The 16,069-nt window shown below is 41.8% G+C and overlaps 1 protein-coding gene across 3 annotated transcripts in view; it reads right to left on the bottom strand.

Moving 5' to 3' along the window:
- Positions 1–16,069, bottom strand: part of rap1gapb (RAP1 GTPase activating protein b) — an 82,303-nt gene that overhangs the window by 31,141 nt on the left and 35,093 nt on the right. Inside the window, exon 2 of one of the 3 annotated variants that reach the window (XM_029431175.1) lies at positions 14,167–14,202. The gene's annotated coding sequence lies outside the window, so the exon portion shown is untranslated. Of the gene's footprint in view, positions 1–2,478; positions 2,551–4,110; positions 4,263–14,166; positions 14,203–16,069 lie in introns of those variants that run through there. The other 2 variants (XM_029431176.1, XM_029431179.1) reach the window with 2 other exon arrangements.

The following is a 16,069-nucleotide window of genomic DNA, read 5'->3' as shown; positions in this document are numbered from 1 at the left end:
GTTATACTGTAACTGCATTCATTTAGAAGGCAGATAACAGAAATATATCTGGTGCAAGGGTAAATGCTAAGTTTGACTCATGGAGAGATTTCAGACTGGCACATTCTGACAATCAGCGCGAGCACACCTTATCAAATACCACCATCCTGACATATGACATGATGATATTGTTTGATATGGATTTATTAGGTCGCAATCAAAGAGGAATGTTGAGTAATTCATCATGTGCTACAAAGGCACTGAGGCACACGTGTGCAGGAGAGTAATTATTAGCATGCAAAGAGCATAAAGACAAATGTGAACAGTACAGTCTGGACTGATGGTTGTTACTGAGGTTTATTACACAGCTTCGTCGAATACTCGTTTCTGATTAGTCCATTTCGACATTTTACGATCTGTTATTTCTTTATAGCGGACACCGTAACACACTTTGTTATGGACAAAGTTCGATCTATGAAAACAGCAGCGGACTATTTCTTTTAAATCAATAAAAATCTTTTAAAATCATTTAAAAATCATTTAAAAATCAATGAAAATCAATAAAAAAAATCTTTTTAAAATCAATAAAAAAAGAAATCATTTTTAATATTTTAAATCAATAAAATCATTTTTAAATCAATATTTTGTGTCAAATGATTCATTTCTTTAGTAAGTAGCCTCTTCAGGGTGCATTTCGCAATAATGACCAGCTCGCTGTACATTATCATTTACTTACCGCTCATAAAGTCATTCTTTAAAGATTAAAAGTGGTCAAACACAGGTGCAGCATCCTGGTACAAATGCTGTTGGATTTGGTCAGGGGGGAATTCTTAGTTGGAAATCAGTCACTAATAACTTCAATGTTATCACTCGCATTAATAATGCAACTAATATGCAATGGACGAGCCAAAATGTCTGCAATCAGAGATCCCTCATTTGTTAATAATTATGTATATTACAGCAAAAGCACACACTTTCTCCATTCCTTACTTACGGAGAACTAGAGTTGTATAAATAAGCAACTGTTTTAGTTGGATTAATGAAATACTCTGGTGTCCTGGTGAGCTTTGGACCGGGTGACTGACGCGGGTCAAGCCTGTGCACGGCAGCAGCCAGGTGGTAGGGTCACTGTGTCCCGTCGGCGGGATGATTGGCACGCTGCAGGCACGTCCCACTACAATTATCTAGCCAGCTTAAACAATGAGATGCGTCTCGTCAAGCTGGACACACATGATCCCATGTGAAAGGTTCATTCTTCAGTCACATCTGATTAACTATTTACAAACGTGTGGAAGCAGAAGGCCAAGAGAGAAACAGAGAAGAGAAGAATAAGTATATTTCTCTCTCTGACGAACAAAACAGGTCGCTCATGCCAATGTTAATACGGGCCGAGTGTGCGGACACTACCAACATGTGGCTCATTTCTTTGGCTCTACATTCATTTTGCAGTAGCTCTTGCTCTGCGGTACACACTGCGCACACAGTTCCTTCCTCTTTTTCTCTCCATACTGAGGTTGCTGTTTTGTTACAGCTGCTACAGTTGTGTAAATGTGTGTCACCTAGCAACATCATCACCTCAATCAAAGATGTTCCAGTCGAAAAACAAACTCAAATCTACAATACAGAATGAATGTAAAATCAGAGATAAGTACATGTATTATAACCCAAACTCCCAAGGTAAATGTAGTTTTAAGGAGAATGACCAGGTTGTTTTTAATATGCTGAAGTGTCCAAGCATATCATTTCATCATAAGCCATCATAAAAACAGCACAATATCTGAAAGCAACATTTACCCCCAGTTGAAAAACCTCAAAATAGCATATTCCAAAGTGTTCACACGGTTTTAACTTTGCTAATTAAGTTGGTAGACCAGTGAGTGAAACACAGCCCTTCACCTGCTGGAGTACGATGCTCTTCATGATAGAATCATATGTTTTTCAAGTCACTAAAATATACAAAAAGCATTCTGAAACTCAATCCCTCAATGAATCCTATGTGTTGCCAGCAAACTAGCTCCACAGACCGCTGGGTCATGAGCTCTAATAAGACGTTCCGCTTTCTGTAGTCCAATCATGGCTCAGGCTTCAGGAGCTCATACAAATGAGCTGGACAACATTAAATGCCCTGAAACCAAATTTAAAACATACATTTGAGTAGGATGGGTCTGTGGTGTGTTGCTGTAGCCACAGAGAGCAAAAGGTTAAAGTCAGTCAGATACAGCAATTGAATCCTTATTTTAAAAGTCAAGATCAGTGACATGTCCGGCGTGCTGAGAAGGCTAAAAACAACGAGTAAGACAAATTATTTTACCAGTAACCAGTAAGAGATGTTCACTGTATTTAGTGATGATTCATGCTCAGTCATTACGAGTTATTCTTAGCATGCCGTTGGCCACAGCAAAAACAGAGCTTTATTTTTAGAGGTGTGTGTACCATCCAACACATTATGATAGTAATGTTTGATAAATTAGTACAGGATTATAATGTATCCCTAAATACCTGATAAGCTGACAATGAATTGCCGTTGCACCACACAAGGTTGTGTACAGATCGTTTGTCAGTCGTGGTTAGACCCACAAAGTCCAAGAAGAATAACTACAGTCAGCTGAAAGTCAGGCCTTTGAGATTTTCATCACTGCAGCAGAAAAATAAATAAAAAATCAGCATAGGTTTACAAAAAGATGCGTTACTAAAAGCAAATAACTGACACTGGTGAAAAAAGAAGGTAGAAAAACACATGATGTCTGCAAGACTAACAGACGCATTGGTTTCTTTGGCAAACAAAAGATAGCCACAGGCACTGCAGGAAGGATCAGAATCTCCATCCATTGCTTTGCAACTATATCCCCAATGGGTACATTTCTGGATGCAACAGGAATCAAACACACTTTGAACATATCTGATGGATATCGAGCAACCCAATTCTACTAAAACCAATTAATGACAATGAAATCTGTAATTACAGGTCCGACAACATAGGAAGGGTTTTCTGATACTTCGAGAACTCCCTCTCACTTTAGAGAAAAACAAAGAACTCTGGTGCAGCAGGCTTATCACCTAGAACATCAGTCGATGACTAACCGCCAGTCAGGCGTGCGACAAAATGTTCATGTCAACGTTGATCTGAAGACTTCTGTCTGTCGAATCTGTCAACACGATTGCAGCCCGGTGTCTCGAACAGTTATGACTGAGCTGAGAAGAAGAAACGGTTGGAGCGCTGCGAGAAACTAACTTCTATTTGCTCCTGATTTGCTTACTTCCAATTCACTGGGTGCAAAGCTGTAACTGTGTTCTGCTAACAGTACACGGGGTCATCATCATTATCATCAGTCAGTCGCTCTCTTGATGTCACCAAAAGACAAATTCTGGAGTTGCTCCAGCAAGAGGGAATTGGGCACTTGGCAAAGCACAAACTTTGCAGACATTCAGGAACAATGTTCCTCTTGATATGAAAATGAAAATGAAACTTCACTGGATGTGAAAGCTCAAAGCCATCTAGGAGACGAGAATGTTTATTCGGAATTCATTTTCATTGAATCAGCTCCAGGTTTTTGCCTTTTGACGGCATTATAGATGCATCTCTTGCTCTGGGCTCCTCTATTCACTAATACTGAACAAATATAATATTCAGATCACATTTTTGCTTTAAGAGTAATATCTTGCTTGGCTGCATCTTTCCTTCCACCAGCACACACACACACGCACACACACACACACACACACACACATGCAGACACACAGTCCGAGAGAGACGAGCACACTTAAACCCTTAAGCTTTGCAGGTTCACTTAGTAGAGAGCAACTAATCTAATCAAGTGTAGCAGCTAATGCACAATGAAAGCAGAGTCATTTATTTGACATGCCAGTGAGCCGCTCCCTGGGTGGACAAGAGAGAACGAGAGAGGGAGACAGAGAGACACGGAGAGAAAGTTCAGAGTGACAAAGGGTGAGGACAAATCAGCTGGAGCTGGAGACAAAGCTCGACAACAGGCAGACTCTTCTTTGGCTGTATCGTCAATGTCCGTTTCTCTCTCCTATCTGTCCATCTTGTATTGTCTAAAGCTCTCTCAATCTTTCAAACAGTTCCTCCCTCCAAGCACAGCACACTATAGCATCCCAGTCCTTTCTTACCTTGGAGCTCAGTCTCTTCTCCTCAACAACTTGGTGCTCCTCTATGTATCGCTCCCTCCGTGTGTCTGACTAAGTCTCTCTCTCTCTCCTCAAACACCTGCTGTTGGGGATCAGCCTCTCCTGTCAGATGATGCTGAGAGTAGCCCTCCCTCTATCCTCCCTGTCTTCCTCTCTCCATCTCTTCCCCTTCTTCACATACGTGCATTTTCCTGACTGTTTTTGTTCTGAGGCGAGCGCTCCCTTCTCTGTATCTCCTGCTCTCTCTCTCTCTCTCTCTCTCTCTCTCTCTGCCGATGTCTCCTCTTTGTTCGCTTTCCATCTCCACCTCCCCTCTTTTCTTTTGATCTGTCGATGATCAGAGAGCTGCCCTTCCAAGCTAGGGGTGTTGCTTTGCGTAGTCAGTTTGTTAACAACAGAATCTCCTCATTGAATAAGAAAAATGCTGTGGCCGGATGTAGGCTTGAAAGCGAAGTTTTCCAAAAAAGGGACATTAGCTCATCTGAAAGGCGACATCGAATCTCTCTGTCCCATTATCTGCCTCACTCTGACAGCTTGTTGCAACATCATAAAACCCCTTCTGCAGAAATTAGCCTAACCATCCCATTGTCCATTTGACACATTAGGGGCAGGCAGTTAGCTGAAAGGCTCTCAAATGCTGCACATTTTGTAGCCCGCTCACACATAATGGAAAGAAACCACTTGCTCAGCCCACAGAGGAATATGGACAGGTCAGTGTTGTCCAGTGCATTTCTGAGTAATCACATTTTCCTAATCCTCATGCATAAGACAGTACAAGACATCACTACACATTACACGCACAGTCACAAAAAAAGTGGTTTTGCATAATTGGCATTCACTGAATTTCAATACCAGTCGCCTGCTCATGTCCACCTCTCTGCACCGAACACACAGAATCTCCGAATTACAAATATCATTGTATGCAACTGCCATCCAGAATAAGTCCAAGGTAGAACGTACACGGGAGCCGCTCACAGAAGGACACACTCTCCGTCTATCTGTGAGCTGCTCCCATGTTGTTTAGATTAAAAGGATGATTCAGAATGTGTCACATACATTTCTTTGCTATTACTCAACTTGATGTGATACCGGTCTATCCTACGCATAAAGAACTCCATGTAGTTGAGAACAAAAGCTAGCAAATGTACATTCCCCTAGCAAACATGCTCCACCTTTTAGAAAAAACAGTATCAGAGAACGTATCATAATCCTATGCACATCCTCCCTCTTCCTGAACCTGCCCTGAAGCATCACCTTTGAAAACAGATTTAGCGGCTTGCTAGGGTTACAGTTATAGCTCTACTCAAAGCACCGTGCAGCAGAAACTGTAATGGTAGAGCCAATCAATAAGCAAGGCCCCGAAACAAACCCATCAGAGGATGTAAGCCAAGCCTTTTCGGCGACCTGCTGGCTTGTCCACACCCTCATGTGTGTTGTGTGTAATGTTACACGTAGCCCAGAGCTAGATTAAAGGTGTAGTTTGTATTGTTTGAAGTACTTATCAGTAGTCAGTGTATTACCTACAGTGGATGACGGTCGGCACGCCCCCCCAGTTCGGAGAAACAGACAGGACTAAGGAAGCTAAACAATGTACTGCCGTGTATGGGTGTATGGGGGCTGCAGCTAAATGTATTTTGTCTAAAGAGTCTAGTGTCTTTGAAGAGAGCATAGATAATGGCTTCAGTTCCCGTCAGAAAGGTCTGCCTGACAGCAAGGTGAAGCGGTGAAAATATTCTAAATTTAGCACACACTTAAACTGATATTGATTTGTTTAGATGGGCCTTTCTTTTAGATGGCTATAATACATTGTGCTGCACCTCTACGCAGCCGTGCATTGCTTAGCTCCTGTGACTCTACTTATGTCTGTTTTCCAAACTAGGGGCTTTCTGACCGCCATCTACTGTAGGTAATAAACTCACTATGGATAAATACTTCATACTGAACAATCCATTTCCGCACACATACACACACAATGCCTGAATGAAAAGGAACACGCAAAGCCTGTATTCTTTTCATGTACTGCTCAGGTGGTCCGGGGTTACAAAGGATAACCTACATTGAGGTTTTCCAGCAGAGCTCACAGGTAAGCTTCTCTACCACTTACCCGATAAAGACGGGGGGAACTCCAGTGACGGCGAGAAACTCCTGAACAAAGTTAAAATCCAACAGTTAGAGAAGGAGCGTGAAGCATGCAGGTTAAGTACAAGCAACACCTCTGTGCCCGCGACAAGCCTCTGAGCTGCCGGCGGGGTGGAGCTGGAGATGAAAGAGGATCTTAGCGTTCGCAGGGTTGAACAAATGGCAGTCAAATCAGGTCAGGAGGAGGTTCACTAAACAAATGATTAGTATTTTATTCCAAGTGAGTACATGGGGGATCCAGAATTGTCAAGTTAATCAGACGGTGAGCAATTGTATGTGGGTCATGCTCGGACTCTTCTGACTCTTCTCACCCCCATTTCTAGTTTCATTAGTTTCATCCCCCCTCTCTGTCTCTGTCTGTCTCTCGTTGTGACTGTCTGCTTCCCACTCTGTTCAAAGTCCCGAGGCAGCCGGACTAAATTTAACATTTACACGACACCAAACTGCAGAGAATACTCTTATAAAAAATAATCAGCAGCACTAACATTTACAAGAACTTTGTCATTGTGAAACTCATACTTGAGGACATCAAAACTTTCTTAAGTCCTTTAAAACTGCAGGGTAGCTGCAGCCTCGAACAACCTGAAGGCTGTAGCTGAAATCTGCCTCTGCAGGTTGCTGTGAAATATACCAGATCTATGGAGGAACAAAACCTTTAAGATTCAGGGAGATTAAGGAAAAGCACATGTTGGATAATTGCGGAAAGATCATACCCGTTACAGGCGGCGGAATCAGATTTGGGATTTTGACTTTTACTGGTTTACTTTTCAATGACTAGTTTTACTTTTAAAAGGGTCAGTGCACGCATTAAAAGACAACAACATGCACCCTTACCAATACAACAACTTCTTCACTATGGTCCGGCTGGGTTAGGGTTAACCCTAACCCTAACCCTAACCCTAACCCTAAAACAAGAGCCAATTTTACACTGTGCATATCAAGGGCTTTGAACTGTGGTCAACAGAGTCATGTATTTCAAGTATTCTGTAACTGTATGCATTTTAGTGCCATGGAGACACAAACAGCAACTGGAGCTGCAGACAGAGAAGGTAAAGACAAGAGTTTTTGGCTCCTTTCAGCGCAATGGAGCAATGTCTTGACGCGCCGGTGCCCATTTTGTTTGTATGGTGCACAACGTGGGCGGGGCATTTTACATTCTTCAGTTGCTTTCACACAACACTGCTGATCAACAGTTTCAACAAACGAGGCGATGCGCCAACAACAGCGGGTAAGAAGAAGACTGCTGGAAAGCAAACGTGGATGTAAACAATACAGAAATCGGAACAAAGAATCTACTTTGCAAATGTTTTATGAGGCGGGGAAATGCACTTTACACATTTGTCAGACCTCAAAGATACACACACTGTGTTTCGTTGATTACCGCTCAATGCAAACATAACTTTACAGCAACTTTTAACTGAGGCAACAAGATGACTTTCAATCAGAAATGTAATTCACAGCTTGAAAGGTGGGAAAGGAAGCCATTCTTCAACACAACAATATTATTGTCAGCACTCCCAGAACCCCGCTGACTCTCATAATTACCTTGTGTTTGGGTGGCCCTCTTTGGCAGTGATAAACCTGGACCCACGCTGAGTGTGTAACCACAGGACCATCAGTGGGGCAGGTAGCATATGGCTGTACTGTAGCTCATCCACTAACACAACAACTCTCTGATTACCTGTCAGACTGCATTGCAAGTGTTTTCTTTTGGACTTTACATTATTTATAACAATCTACTGAATCAAAAAACATTTACATTTGAATGTAATACCATATTTGGATTAAATACAGGTACAAATGTGTCGCTATATAATCTCTATATGGCTGGTTTTACTTAATTATTCTTGTTAACTTGAAAGTATCAGCAATAACAATGGATTTGTTCAAATTCATCCATCTTTCCTCTGCACATCTTAACTTCTTCAAGGTTGCAGTGGACCTGCACTCTATCCCAGCAAACATTTGGCAGATTACTCCGTGGAAAGGGCACCAATCACACCGGCTTGTACATTCAAACAAACATGATCACATTCACACCACAGGACATGAGAACTCTCAATCGCTGGTGGGTGGCTGTTGGTTAAAATTCCCTAAAAAAAACCCACACATTTCTGTAAAAGATCCCGTACAGCCTGGTATCACTTTGACATCATTTCAGGGCCAGAAAAAGGGCTAAAGTTAACCTGCTGGCTAAACTTCAGAGGTGCTTGGAGGAAGGAAAACTAAGAACTACTATAGTGTTCTTGTGAACGATATTGTGCCCAGGCCTTACCGAGGTACACTTCATATTCAATCAATTTAACAACACATAACAGCTTACATTACCAGCATTTACTATTTCCCAGGAGGTAAACGAAGACAAACTTTACCAGATAAGTATTTTCTCATCCTAAATTGATTGAATGGCGAGTGGATTGAACCCACTCTGCGGTGTTTCTGAGTGCCACACTGACTAATAGTGTGATTAGAGTCATTATGTGGACATGAAGGGCCGTCAGCAGATGCTCCAGGTGGGCACAGTGGCCGCTGAGTGATGAGCACAAAAAAGGAGACAAAACAGCCGCACAGCTGATCTCGACGGAGACTGAATTAGAGAATGAGAAAATACTGATGTGCTCAGGAAGAACAATAGTTGAATAGGAAATGTTGGAATATGACGTAATAATATGGTAATGTTGAACCATTAAACCTTTAAAAGTTTAAAGCCTCGATACTGCAACAATGCCTCTGACCATAAATGTTTCTGAGCGATGCTGTAGCTGTCATATGGAAATCTCATCAACAAACATTTAATGGCATATATATACATTCATGAATGTCATAAAGGAAACCATACATGTCTAATCAAAACAATTGTAGCGCACCGTGTGACTCATTCTCCTTCTCGTTATCCTACTCGGTGAGGTATGTACATTGAAGCGTTTCCTGAACCGAGATGCTACAACCACAATAAGTCTGAGCGTTTCAATTAATTAGCTGAATACATCTACAGTATATTAAGTGTAGATTAATGAAGCGCAACTGGGAGGAATATAGAGTAAGTGCCTGCGCTGTAACATCATAATGTATTATATGTATGTAGATGTTGAAAAAGGGCTTTCAATGAGCAGTAATACGCTTAGAAAAACAGCAATAACACTTTTTTTTTTCCTTAAACTGACCATTAAAATCTACAAAAAGATGTTGTTTCAAGTGTCGCAAGAGGGTGGAGAGTACTTCAAAAATGTTCCTAACATGCTCCTTTCTCCTCCACCGTAGCAGCTGCAGACTAGCGTGTCTCTAAGTAAACAGGTGCACCGAGTAACAGACGAGCCCCATCTGCTAAAATTCCCTCTAACATCACCACGATTCTCTGTGACTGTGCCCTCTGCACAACCTGCACTGACCACATTGCAACGGCATTGGATCAGAATGTTTTCCTCTCTGAGGACTGGACACACCTGTCTGGGTCGCAGCAGGGGTCTCTCTCCTGCCTGGTTTTCATGATACCAAACGAGCACACAGCCAGTTCATCGACAAAAAAAAAACCACAATAAAACTCAGTAACCCTGTCCCAGAGACACGACGCTGCAGTCCCGTCTTAAAAATACACAAAAAAAAAGGTTCTGAAAGGATGTTGCTTCGTTATATCATGTTAAGCCTCTAGAGATAATTTCATAATCAACATTAGTCACATTCATTTTATTAAGCAAGATATGAATAGTCCATCCATCCATCGTCTACCGCTTATCCGGGATCGGGTCGCGGGGGCAGCAGCTCCAGTAAGGAACCCCAATCTTCCCTTCTCCGGGCCACATCCTCCAGCTCCGACTGGGGGATCCTGAGGCGTTCCCAGGCCAGTGAGGAGATATAATCTCTCCACCGAGTCCTGGGTCTTCCCCGGGGTCTCCTCCCAGCTGGACGTGCCTGGAACACCTCCCTAGGGAGGCGCCCAGGTGGCATCCTTACTAGATGAACCACCTCAACTGGCTCCTTTCAACGTAAAGGAGCAGCGGCTCTACTCCGAGTCTCTCACGGATGGCTGAGCTTCTCACCCTATCTCTAAGGGAGACGCCAGCCACCCGTCTGAGAAAACCCATTTCGGCCGCTTGTACCCGTGATCTCGTTCTTTGATATGAATAGTAAGTATCGTAAACTAACAGCATATCTTGGGGTTTTATTGTATCATGCTTTTAGCACAAACACTCGATTTAACACCATCATGAAAAAATCTTTTATTCATGTTTATTGTACATCCTTCAAGCACTGGGACACGAGACACACCTGTGCTGCGGCAATCAGACGATTATGTAAAATCTAAATCTATTGTGTGGGTATGTATTACAAACATATGTAAAGCACAAACCATAAATAAAAATGGTGTGTACACATACTGTAAATACGATAAGTATGGTTGGCTTATCTCTGCATTGCATTAGTGGAAATCTCAAGCAACGTCTTTTCATGTTTGGATTTATGTTATTTTGAAGATTAGATAGCCAATCTAAATTGGACTCGTTTAAACTTGCCTGAGGCTTGTGTTCTCTAGTCCCAGCAGGAGCCAATTAGAAACGTGGAAATTAGAAATGTTTTATCTTTTGTTGCATTATGGCGATATGTGGGTTCAAAGTGGAAGAATTGTGATCACAAACTCTTGGAGTGGGCTTTGATAAGCTTGTGTAATTTGTGAATTGGAGAGACGTTTTGTGAAGTGAGAAAAACAACAGTTTATAGTGAGGACAGAGGGACGAGGAGACGGTAATGTTAACTCCAAACGACGACGAAGGTGAGAGGAGAAATCAACAGATGGACGAGTGACGGAAAGTTGTTGGACCCTCAAGAATGGGGTATGGTAGCCAATGAGCTTACAGAGCGCCACAACTCTCATTATGAAATTGAACTTTTGTACAATGAGGAGTTATATATTGACATGGATGAACACACAATGGAAATATCTGGTGCTAAACCGGAAGTCCCAGAATATCCTGGCAGCAAGGCTACGGTCAGCGCTGCCAGGATAATTCTGTCCAGGAATGCTTTGACGAACAATACAATGAATTCAGTTTGATGCTGTGGCCTGCTCAGCCACCAGATGTTAGTCCAACATCTGAGATGAAACGGAGCATCCATTAACAAGGCTCCCCTGATATTTTGTCCATCAAAAATGTTTTATATGGCAAATGTAAGCAGCATGTTTGTCCTCATGACAGTCAACTGAGTATACAAGCCTTGATCTTCCCATTGAGCCACAGTTGGCTACTCATCTTCTTTGCTTTCTCCTCACGACACCGACTCTCATATTAGGAATGAGAGCGGCCATTAACAGCTAGCTGAAGAGGCACAGATGCCCAATTAGATGCCTCTCAGCCCTCACTCGTTCTCATCGTTCAACACTGAGGACACTTTATTACCACCCAGCTCCTTGTGTCAGTCAAAGGCTTGCTCAGACTCGAGGCCTGGTGCTGCTGATGGTACACGGCTGCAGGGCAACACACATACCATCGCACTGTGCACATACATATCACATTACGTCTAAGAGGGGCCCCATGAAGGGCCATCCCTAACCAAACACATTCATTAAGAAATGATTTTGATTCATAGTTAGAAATGCTGATCACAGTGTTCCACCTCATTAGCTGCATCACTAGATTACTTTTTATGGTAATATGACATTCTAATCCATTTTCTAAGGACACGCGTGTCCACATCCAGAATAACTATTCTTGCAGAAATGCCCCAGCATTTATTTTGCCGTCCTTATCGCAGCAGAGCGGGAGCACTAGACTGAGGAAGATAAGCACCACCATTATCGAGAGCAATCAAATTAATGAGTGTTTAATTGCGAATCCTGTGCTGCAAGCGGTTTTGCACCATAAAATAGGTGCGTACCCACCTTTCATGGAGAGCACCTCTTTGTTCAGATGATTCAGGGCTGCTCAAGTCCCATCAACAACAACAGAAAGCGTTTGTGTGCCATGGTGAGATGATGGAGACCTTTGTGCTTGGCAGAAAAGTGTGTTTGTCCACACATACACACACACACACACAGAGTCACACAGCTACACCTGGCTGGTTGGAGATACTGTTGTGATGGATTTGAGGCAGTGGCACATGGCAGGGGATCCAGGAAAGACAGTTGTTGATGACAGAAACTGGTTCGAAGCCACTTTAGTAAATCTCACTGACATGGTGCTGTTCCTAACAATAGCTGTGTGACAGGCAAGGTAACAGAGATGGAGAGAGTCATACACAAACGACCAAACAGACATGTTCTAATTAAATCAGAAACCTTTTCTGAGGCCGTCCAACCATATATAATAATATGGAAGAATACCTGCTGGTTTCCTCAAGACATCACTCCCAGTGCCCAAAAGAGAGAAATTATTAAATACTAACTATGTTGTTGATACTTGGGCGTTTTAATCTGAGAGCAGCCTGACACAATAGACATAATGACTCAGTGATTACAATCAGAGAGCGGTGCTGTGGATAACTAGCCGTGAGGCGACATTAGCATGCGCTACAAACCTACTTGCAACAGAGAGAAACTTGAATCCTCATAATGAAATTCAGAGATTGTCTGAGGGTGTATTCTCCTCTGATGAGCCTGAATCATCCTTGGACCTTCAATTTCCCCTTTCCAGTATACCCTCCCATTGTGCGTTCCAGACTCATTTTTTCTACGCAGTCTGATATATAATGATGAAGCGACACAATTCTTTTCGAGCTGCTGTAGAGCTGCCTTGTAAACAAAAGGACAAAATCCCTCCGAACAAAAGAATAACCTCCATTGCTTTATTGAATATGACACACACACACACACACACACACACACACACACACACACACACACACACACACACACATGAACACAAAAACTCAAGAAAATGCAATTACAACGTTGTCTTCCTCTTTGTTGTGTCCTCTTTCCATTTTCTCTCCAATTCAATTCAGCGATGGACTTTGCTCAGTCCTTTGCTAATTACCCATAATAATCACAGCAGTGTTTATGAAAGCATTGATATGTGTTGCCTTGAATCCACGCCATAACAAACTGTGTATATTAGTACGCCTGCATATAACTATAATATAATAATGATATCAACATGAAGTTAAATAACTCAAAGCACCATAAAACAAATATGGCTTTGTTACTGCACTATATAATATGAATTATTGCAAATCTTTATTTGTATTAAAGTGGTACCATCAATCTCTCTGGTTTAGACCTCAAAAAGGTGTGTGGCCAGCTGGTATGACACACATACTTGTGCTCCCCGTCTCCCTCCATCTGCTCTTGCCTCTGTATTTACAGCCATTCATTCCCTTCCCCGTGCTGTGAGACTTCCTGCCAAGTAGGCAGCATTACAAGCTCCACTATCTCCATTTCGATCATGTGCAGATGTCCGAAGCCAGAAGATAAGGTTTTCTAAGTGAGAAAATCATTTTATGCACGCTTGAAAATCTTATTAGGAGCCAGGAATAAGCCAGGATTGAGATAAAGAAGGTCCGCTTAGGGTTTTAGTGTCTTATCAACCTTCACCTTTTTACCTAAATCTTTACTCTTTATGTTATCATATTGCCATAACTTAAAAAAAGTGAGGAAGCTTCCCTTCGACAAAATACTTCTTCCAGCTGACTAAGCATTAAATTGATGGGTGAATCAAAGTCTATCTCTGTGCTCCTCATGCTGAGTCGACTGGATGTAAAAGTAAGGAAACGTCTTGTCTATTGCTGATACAGAATGTAGAACCAAGCTTGTCCGTGACTTTCTAGTCATGTTTAATTCTGCTTTTCAGATGATTGAAGTTAGATATCTGATCAAAACCTTCACCTCGAGAACTTCAGAAGTAGGAAACGCATGAAACAAAATCGTCGGATGCATAATGTTGTTTTTTCAATGAGGAGAGGACTCACCACAAGGTTCTGGTCCTGGAGAAGGTCTTGTCAACTCTAGAGAGAAACAAATGGACAGTAGGTTAATCAATGAATCACTGCAAGGTAATAAAAACATCTGGAACGATACGAGTAATTGTGATTAACTAACTAGCTATTCTTAATTTATCTAGATTATTAATTGATACTTGGCATTTTTTGATGAGCTTTGACATATTAAAGTACTTGATCAGAATTAACATCTGAATAAAAATAATAATAAACTTTCAAAACAAAGTTACAAAGAGCTTTACATTGTTGAAACAAGAATTACATATAATACAGTAAAACAATACAAGTTAAAACGGAAATAAAGTAATATAAAATATAGGAGGCAATTACATGGAAAATAAATGATATCCTTGCATTCATTTAATTTAAAAGCTTTTTTTAAGAAGATGAGTTTTGAGAAGTGATTTAAAAGGATGTTACTGATTGTGTCAGTGTGAGATCCTCAGGCAGGGAGATCCAGAGCTGAGGGGCCCGCTTTCCAAAAGCCCCGTCACCTCGAGAGTGAGCCGTGACTCAGGAACAGCCAGCAGAGCTCTGCCTGAGGATCTGAGGATCTGAGGATCTGCACTCTGGCTCATATGGAAGCAGCAATTCAGCAATGGAAATGGAAGCTGAACCATGAAGTGCTTGAAAAGTATCCAGTAATATCTTGAAATCCATTTGGAAACGAGTGAAGGAAGTCTTGAACAGGGCTGATATGATATTGTCTTCTAGTATTAGTTGGAAACCGAGCAGCTGCATTTGGTACAAGCTGAAGGTATGAGACAGACCCTTTATAAAAAGAATTCTAATAACCTAACCGAGATAAAGTAAAAGCATGACCTTCTCCAGATTAGTTCGACTGAGAAAAGACCTGATGTTTTAGATACTCCTCAGCTGATAAAAACATGATTGAAATACCAGTGCAACCTTCTTTTCAAATTAAAGGTCAATGTCAAATATATAATAGCCTGGTTTCTGTCTGCAGGTTTAACATTTGTAGACACAGAGACAAGATGTTTCAGTGAAATTGGGATCGACTGATGAATATTTCCTACTTCACAGGTTTTTAATGGGACATAAATGTGCGTGTCATCTGCATAATAATGGTTTTGAATATTGTATTTTCGTATGATATAGCCCAGTGGCAACATGTATACAACAACAGGTGGGCAAGGATGAACCTCGGGGAACACCACGGCATCACCAACCATTACTGACATTACTGTTTGATTAATGTAAGACTTTAACCTAGAGCAGTGTCCCTGATGCCAACCCAACTTTTCAAGGCGATCCAATAAAATTGAGTGATCAACAGTGCCGTTTGCGGAGCTCAAATGAACGAACGCCAGCATCAGCTGTAAGGATAAGATCATTTGTCACTTTGATGAGAGCAGTTTCGGTGCTCGCTGGCCCACTAGTTGCTCACTTTGTAGGAGCCGTCCGCTAAGGCTGGAATCCATGCTGATGAGAGCGGTGAGACTCAATCAAAACAGTGAATGAAACTTGATTGATAATTGTATGAGCCACTACAGACGCCCCCTGTCATGCTAATTGCTACAATTGCTAATACACAAATATTGGTTAGTGCAGCTTCAATGTTTTCGTTTTTTTAAAGTGGCAGGAGGCAACTTTACAACTTCCCCTCCTGCCCCACGAGCGTTTCCAAGTGGTATTATTGTTGACGCCAGTGTCGCGAAGAAAAAAGGTATTGCTTTCCGTTTTCCTCAGAGCCAACTAGTAGCGACAATCTTAGCGACTTATTTACACCTCAGGGAGAAAACAAGAAATATATGATGATGTAATTCATTCCCAACGCTGATCAAGGTAATCACAGTCTTATGCCAACAGCACAGACAGTCTCAACCTCGCTGCAACCGACACAACCAATAGT

Source organism: Cottoperca gobio, chromosome 5 (genome assembly GCF_900634415.1).
Source record: "Cottoperca gobio chromosome 5, fCotGob3.1, whole genome shotgun sequence".
NCBI classification, from domain to species: Eukaryota; Metazoa; Chordata; class Actinopteri; order Perciformes; family Bovichtidae; genus Cottoperca; species Cottoperca gobio.
This window is presented reverse-complemented; position numbering and strand designations above follow the sequence as displayed.